Here is an 8,160-nt window from a genome sequence, read left to right as displayed (position 1 = left end):
TATAAGTGGAATAATAATTTTTTTATATAAGTGGAATAATAATTTTAATCATCTTTGATATTTCTGTAATTTTTAGAGATATGAAGAAACAATAATTTTTGAGACTTTTATATTTCAATTCTTTTTCTTTGAAATTCGAATATACCTTTTATTAATTTTTTTTAAAATTTATTCTTCATCAGTTTTCATAGCCTCTTCTTTTATAGCAAAAAATTTAAAATACTTTTCTGTCTTGATATATTTGTCTCATATTAGAATAAATTCACTAAAAGCTAAATAAAAAATATATATATTTCGAATAAGCTTTAAAAATATACAAAATTTTCACCCAGAATATTAGTGAATATATCGCAATGTATATGTTTTCTACCATAAAGAATTAAATAAAGCAAATAACGATGAATGACGAAGTTTTCGTACTAAAACGAGTACCGCAATCAAAGTGAGAGTTGAATCAAAGCGAAAACAAACTCGTAAAATTTTATTATACAACTGACATGAATTATTTACTATTCCTAAAAAAAAAAAAAAAAAAAGAAAAGGAAAAGTCTTATTATTATAGTAAGAAACGTCAGAATTTCATAGAGAAATATGCTGAAAGATAGAGATTATAGAAAATAATTTAAATCATGCTTCCTAATGATTGCTAAATTGCTTCACTTAAAAAAATACGTATAGTTTAAGAGATAAAAATACTATTTTAAATCGATTAATTTAGATCGAATAGATTTAAATCGATGAAATTAATTTCATCATTAGCCCAATGAAAATACATGTAAAATCTTATAAAGTTTAAAAACTTATGATAATGAAATAAAGAAGATTCTGAATTCAAAAAATGAATAAAAAAGAAAGATGAAAATGATGCTTATGCAAAGAAATAAATCATTTGTTTTTCCAGAATCATTTTATTTTCCAAAAAATTGATAAAAATTATTAATAAAAATTAAATTTATTCTATATTTCAACATTTTGTTTGAAACCTATTTAGTAAGTAATATGTTTAAACAAAATTTGTACAATATATGTGACATATTGTACGATATAAAATGACAAGAATAACATAGTAGTGTAATATATAGTAATGAGATACTACATTACATTTAATCGAATATTAAATACGATCATTACGTTTCATTAAAATTCTATGCTCAATGATTAAAAATGAGAGAATAATAGATGAAAATGTATGTGCATGTAATTTATGATTTAAACATTATTTAATCATAAAGAAAATTCAAGAATATATATATATAATATATAAATTTTTATATTAAAGAGACATGTTCAACAAACAATTAATTTTGTGATCATTGTTAAAAAATCATTTTTTCCTATTTAATCAATGTTCGAATAATTGAAGATAATATTATAAAATTTTAAAAGTAAAAGAAATAAAATAAACAAGATTATTATATTCGTTTATTATTAATATATTCGAGAGACATCAAGAAAGGTAAATATCAGAACAAATACGAAAGTTAATATACAAAAAATGTTGATGGATTTATTTATTATTATAAAAATAATTAAAAATAATTATTAAAAAAAATAATTTAAATATTTATGAAGATAGAAATTATTTGTAAATAAACTGATATTTTCGTGCTTATTTCGATCAATAGAATGAATCGAGAAAATTAATGAATTAATACTTTAAATAATTAATTTAATACATATTCATTATATTTGTAAATATTTTTTCGTTACAAGTGATATTAAAAGAATAAAAATTTCTACGAAACGATTCCTTATAATTTATGCATATGCGTAGAAAATATAAATATTTATTTCAGTTCTTCAAAAATATTAATTTTTTAACAATTTTTATGCTTATGTTACTTTCAATAATTACTTTCAAAATATATTTATTATTAATGAAATTTTCAAAATATTGATTTTACAAATCTCGCAATAGGATATTTTTTATTTCAAATAAAAAATATTTCAAATAAAATATAAATGAATTACGTAATCATTTACGTAAAAAATCATATGATTCTTATATGATACGATTTAATACGCAATTGATAATTTAACGTCACTTGACAAATGAACAAACAAAAAAAAAAAAAAAATAGTAATGCAGCGTCATTTATATATATTTACATTTCAGATGAAATCAACAAGAATGCGTCAGCAATGTGAACGGAAACAGAGTGATATTATTCTATTTATGTCTTGCTTCATCTAACATAATTATTTCAATTACTTATAATTCAATAAATAAAATTTGACTGGCATTTTTATATACCAATTTTTTTAAAGTTTATTTCCTAAAGTCTTTAAAATTGATTTTTATCTTATTATATAATATTATATAGCTCATTATAATCTATATATATATTTACAAATTTCTATTAAAAAATAAAATATTTGCTTGAAGAATTAAAAAATTTAAAAAATCAAAATTTTTAAAAAATAAATTAATAAATGTATATAATATATTAGGTTATATTATAGTGCAATTTTTTTAACGAACTATTCACTTAAAGAAAATTGAAATTTTTAAAAATTTTATTAATTATTTTTTATTTTTTTAAATATAATTCTATATTGATAAAAAATTTTTATTCAATTTAATTTAAATTTATAATATTTTATCACTCTATGATAGAAAAAAATTTCCAGATGAAATTATATTCAAAAAAACTTATACTTGGAAAGATGCTGAATATTTTTTTTTTTTTTTTTTTTTTGAGATTAATTTCATATCTTTATAGAAATTTTCCATCGAAAAATTTTTTTTATATATGTATTATACACATATCTATCTTTATATACGTATTAACTTGTATATTGCATAGTAACATTTTGCTGTAGATACATACAAATTTTCATTGTATTCAAAATTAAATGAATTTCCTTCTAAGATAGATAATATTTAAAAATTTTTATTCCTCATTATATATAAAGTGTTTCATTTCAATATTTCCATGCAATTATTTCCTAAATTATGTATAATTATATATAATTATATATAATATATAATATATATAATTATTATAATTTATAATTATAATAATTATATATAATTTTAAAAAATATTTCAAATAAAATTTTTGCTCTATTTCAAGCGGAACATGATGAGCACTATATTCATCTAAATGGAAGCATTTTCATTTTGATGCATTGTTTCTTACATTTCATGCATTCAATATTCTTATTTTTTTCGTCGGGAATTATATAATTATTATTATTATTTCTTTGTAATGGAAAATCTGAAAAATTTTTACTGGAAAATAATCTTGCATATATAGTATTTTTCATCTGTTTAATTTTCTTTAAACATTTTGTTTTTTTATTTAAATTTCTTTTAGTTACAAATTTTTTCAATGTTTCAGAAGATATTAAAATGATAACTATTTTCTATATTTTCTTATTTGATAAATTGTATTCAAATATTAAAAATTGAATTAATCTAATTCAATAATGTATCTGTTGTTTCTGTTATAGACGTTTAAATTCCAATTTTATTTTCTTAATATTCTGAATTTATCTTGAAATAGATTAAAAATACATAAAAACGCGTTTAACACATTTGATGATTATCAGATTTAAGATTTCTTCCTTGAAATAAAATCTGAAACACTTTTAAATAATAAACAGTTTAAAAGATAGAATATATGAATTAATATGAGACATGATATATATGTATATATCACAAATGATATAAATGATATATCATATATACAAAATAATATATCTAAAACTAGTCATTCAAATATTTGTTCAATTGTAATGATATAAAGAATTTTTTCATGCAGAATTTTTTGTGTGATATTCAAAAAGAATTTTTTTTTTTTTCAAAATTTTTTAACTCATTAATCTTTTTTTTTATAAATTCAGATACATTATTCAGAAATTGACATTTTTAGAATCTTAAAATTGAAATTACGCATGAAATTCATTTCTTCATTATCGATATTCCCTATCTTAAAAGCGAGATTTATGAATATATAATTATTATTTAAAGGGCATAACTGCTATTATAATATGTACATTTTTTTTATATTACATTTTTTTTATAACTGAATATTATATCAAGTACACAAAATGATATTTTTTCATGTTAAAAAAAATATTTAGAAAATAAATGTCAAAAAATCGTCAAAAAATCATTAGAATCTGTCATTAATTTTTCATATGAATATCTATAGAAGAACATCATTCTGAATATTTGATTGTAATTCAAAAAGGTGATAGATAGTTTACAAATTTAATAATAAAATAATTATACTCACAAAAAGATTCTTCGACCAATTTCAACGATTTTGAAATGTGTTGTCAAATTTGAACATTTTTTTTTTGTAGAAAAACTTTCTCCTAAAACTATTGCTCTTAATCTATATAATCTAACTTAAATCTTACTAAATGATGATAATAATGCACACAATTTTTTTATTCTAAATAAACTTTCTATAGCTTTTGAATTTGATGATGAATACGAATATCCCTGATATCCCTAAAAAAAAAAAACAACTGAAAAATAATCATTCGCGTTATCATGTATTTATGATGTTTACCTAAAAAATTATCTAAAAAAATTGATATTATAAACTATATATGATATTATAAATCATACGATTTATTTATAAGTGAACATTTCGTTCAGGATCCCGGCAAGATTTACATAATAAGATAATTTTCGTGAATCCATCCTTATCTTGTCTGATTTTTCCAATTCGAAATATCGGGAACTAATCCTTATAATGTTATATTCATACTTTTTAAAAATCATCCTCAGATGAATCTAATAATTTAATAAATAATTTAATAATTAATATTTAAAAAATTAAAATCAAAATAATAATAATAATAATAATAGAAAATTTATCAGATTTATCGTGTCATAGAATTTTTTATAACTTTTTCTAAATTAGATTAAAAAAAAAAATCTTGTTGTTCATTGATACAATTAATCAAATTATCACTTCGAGATCAAGTTTTTATTAGTCAGCAACATTTCTCAACAACCTTGTTATTACATCAATATATTATTTTTCTCAACAATTATTCGAAATCTCTAATTGAGGAAATTGGTTCTCTATGAAATTACTACGACATATTAATTGGATATGTACACTTTGATTAATACAAAGCTATTACAAATTACTAAAACAGCTAATTAAATTCTACAAATGTCAAAGCTATAATAAAATCGTTATAGGAAAAAGGAGAATCGAAAAAAGTGAAACGATAATTTAAAAATGTTTCGAAATTAATATCCATTGCGTACAAAATTTTCGCGCAAGATTTAAAATCGAAATGATCTCATCAAACGATATCTGAAATATTTGATGGCCCCAAAATAAATTAATTTTCATAAAAATGATTTTATATTGCGCTTCAACACGAAAATATCTTCAATCGATTTTGTATTCTACGCTTGTTGGTTATATCATGTATTTCATGTATTTCAACAACGAACAGTAAGTATGTTCAATTGACACATGAGATATGTGGAAAATGATTAAAATTTTTATGCGAATTTAATATTATTTATTGTATATATAATATGTGATATTTTATTATTACGATATATTTTAGTACAAAAAAAAAATTAAGATTTTTGTCGATAAAATAAAATTAATATTGAAATTTCTTCTTATTAATAAAATGGAATAGCATTAATTAAATAAAAAACGTGAGTTTTCTATTATATAATAAGATTTATATATATGTAGAAAAATAAACTGAATATAAAATAAACCATCAATTATTGCATTTATCGGGAAAATGCACATCGTATGAATAATTATTATATCTATTAATTTTCATCAAAAAACATGTAAAGTGCATTACTATATCTTTTTAATTACTTTTCTATTTTATGTATATTGATTATATAATATGTAGATATAGATATATAGATAAAAAGTCTAAATTATATTCGATAAAAAAAAATAATAAAAAGAGTAATATACGTAGTTGATTCAATATCTCTAATAGTATTAAGATAAGATAAAATTCACAATGTATTTAATATTTCGTTAAGAAAAATTATATCTATATATTCTATTCTCTTGTTTAAAATATAATTTAATGATAATATAAATACAATAGTTTTAAAAAAATATATTTAAAAGTGAATTTGAGATTGATTTAATAATAATAATACTTTTAAATACTTTTAAAATTGAATTTCGATTTCTGAGCTCGTGAGAGGGAATTCTCTCATTGTTTGTGACGCTCGAAATGATTTAACGGAAACTAGGTCGAATATCAAAAAACTTTCAAGACAATATCTTTATCTCGGACGATATATGCGAGTAGCTCTTTAAAAAAGTTCACAAGTTGAAATTAGCTAGAGCTTTATGATCGACTTTCTTTACGCGACGGCCACACTCACAGCTCGTAAAGCATTGTTCGCTGTGTTCACGTAATAATCTATGGAACTTATCTTACCTACGAATTTTATTATTGATTTTTAAATAAATTATTTTTAATTTTGTACACTTATTATTGTGTTATTTTCGATCTTGATATTTTTAAAGGATTTTTAATGAATTTTCAATAAATTGTTTCTTTAATTTTTATTAATGAATAAACTAAAATTAAATAATAAATATAAACGAATCACTAGAAAAATATTAAGATTATTAAGATTTTATATATTCAATATTATAATAAGAATTTAACGACTTAATAAAACTTATTTTCTTAGCAATATATGCATTACATTTTGATTAAGATTAAAATCTTAATATTTCAATTATATTTATGAAAATATATATATATGATTTTCTCGATACGATTTTTATCAATATAATTTTTATGACATATTTACATGCAAATGATAAAATAAAATACCTTATAATTTCTATTATAAAATTTATCACAACACGAAAATCATTTGCAAAAAGATAAATAATTTTTTTACATATATCATTAAAAAGTCTTTTAACGAAAAAGTAATTGCTAAAAAAAATAACCGAAATAATATAAAATATAAATGTAAAATATTTTTTTCAAAATGGTATTCATTCAAAAATATTACAGAGACAAAAATATATAATGCTTATTTCATATCCAACAATTAAATTATTCTATAAAAGTTCATTTCAACCAACAATTTTTTATTCAAATTTATTCCATTTTTATATCATTTTTAAAGTTTTCATCAAAATTTTTTTATTATTAAAATAATGGGCAGAAGAAATTTCAAGCATTCCCAATTCAAGGAATTTGAATTCAGAACAATTTTGAAAATAAATCATGTAATGTAAAATTATAGTAAATTTTGTAACGTAAATACATTAATTTTTAGAATTCTAAGCACCAAAAATCTAAATAAAATCTTAAATTGAGTTAAACTCGATTATTAAGATTCATTGCAAATCTTTTTAGAATTCATTATTTTAAATGAAATTAAAATGTAAAAGAAAACTTCATACAAAAGTGCAAAATAATCAATTATTGAAACTTGTTTAAAAAGTTATTTTATTTAAAATTTCAATTTGAAATATCCCTTCGATTTTCCAATGAAATAAATATTTCTTCAATTTTTATTTAATAAATTTTGAAATATTCTCGTTCCAAATTAATTTTTTTTTTATTCCATCTAATCGAAGAGATTATTTTTTTACAAATATAATAATTAATTAATGTCTATCTAATCGTAATAATATTATTGCAAATAATTATTAATTTCAATTCGATATCGATTGATCTCGATTGTCACTATATATCCTATTTCTATCCCTATTTCGTAATTATTCACGATAACTATCGAACATCACACGTTCGTTATATGACGTCAAATGACGTTTTACCTACAACTAATACTGATAATATTATCATCGCGTGACTTGGTCATGACCAAACATCGTTCAAATCCAATCAGTGAAATTATCAGTGATGAAACACAACATTTATTGTATATATTTAAATATGTTTTCAATATATTTACGTCATGATTTAGCATTATCGCTTTGATAATATCGAAATCATCGATTATATGTTTTTGTTGTGAAAAAAATCATTTTATTGACGCAAATCTATTAAAAAACAAAAAATTCTCGTGAATTTAGATAAGATTCAATTGTTTACTATTAGATTTGATTTTTTTATTAGTACTGCAGAATTCAAATAGTATAGTTCATAATAAAGCGATAGTACAATTATCATTTTCAATATTTATGATACTGATTTTCAATA

This window comes from Apis mellifera, linkage group LG7 (genome assembly GCF_003254395.2).
Source record: "Apis mellifera strain DH4 linkage group LG7, Amel_HAv3.1, whole genome shotgun sequence".
Lineage (NCBI taxonomy): Eukaryota > Metazoa > Arthropoda > Insecta > Hymenoptera > Apidae > Apis > Apis mellifera.
This window is presented reverse-complemented; position numbering follows the sequence as displayed.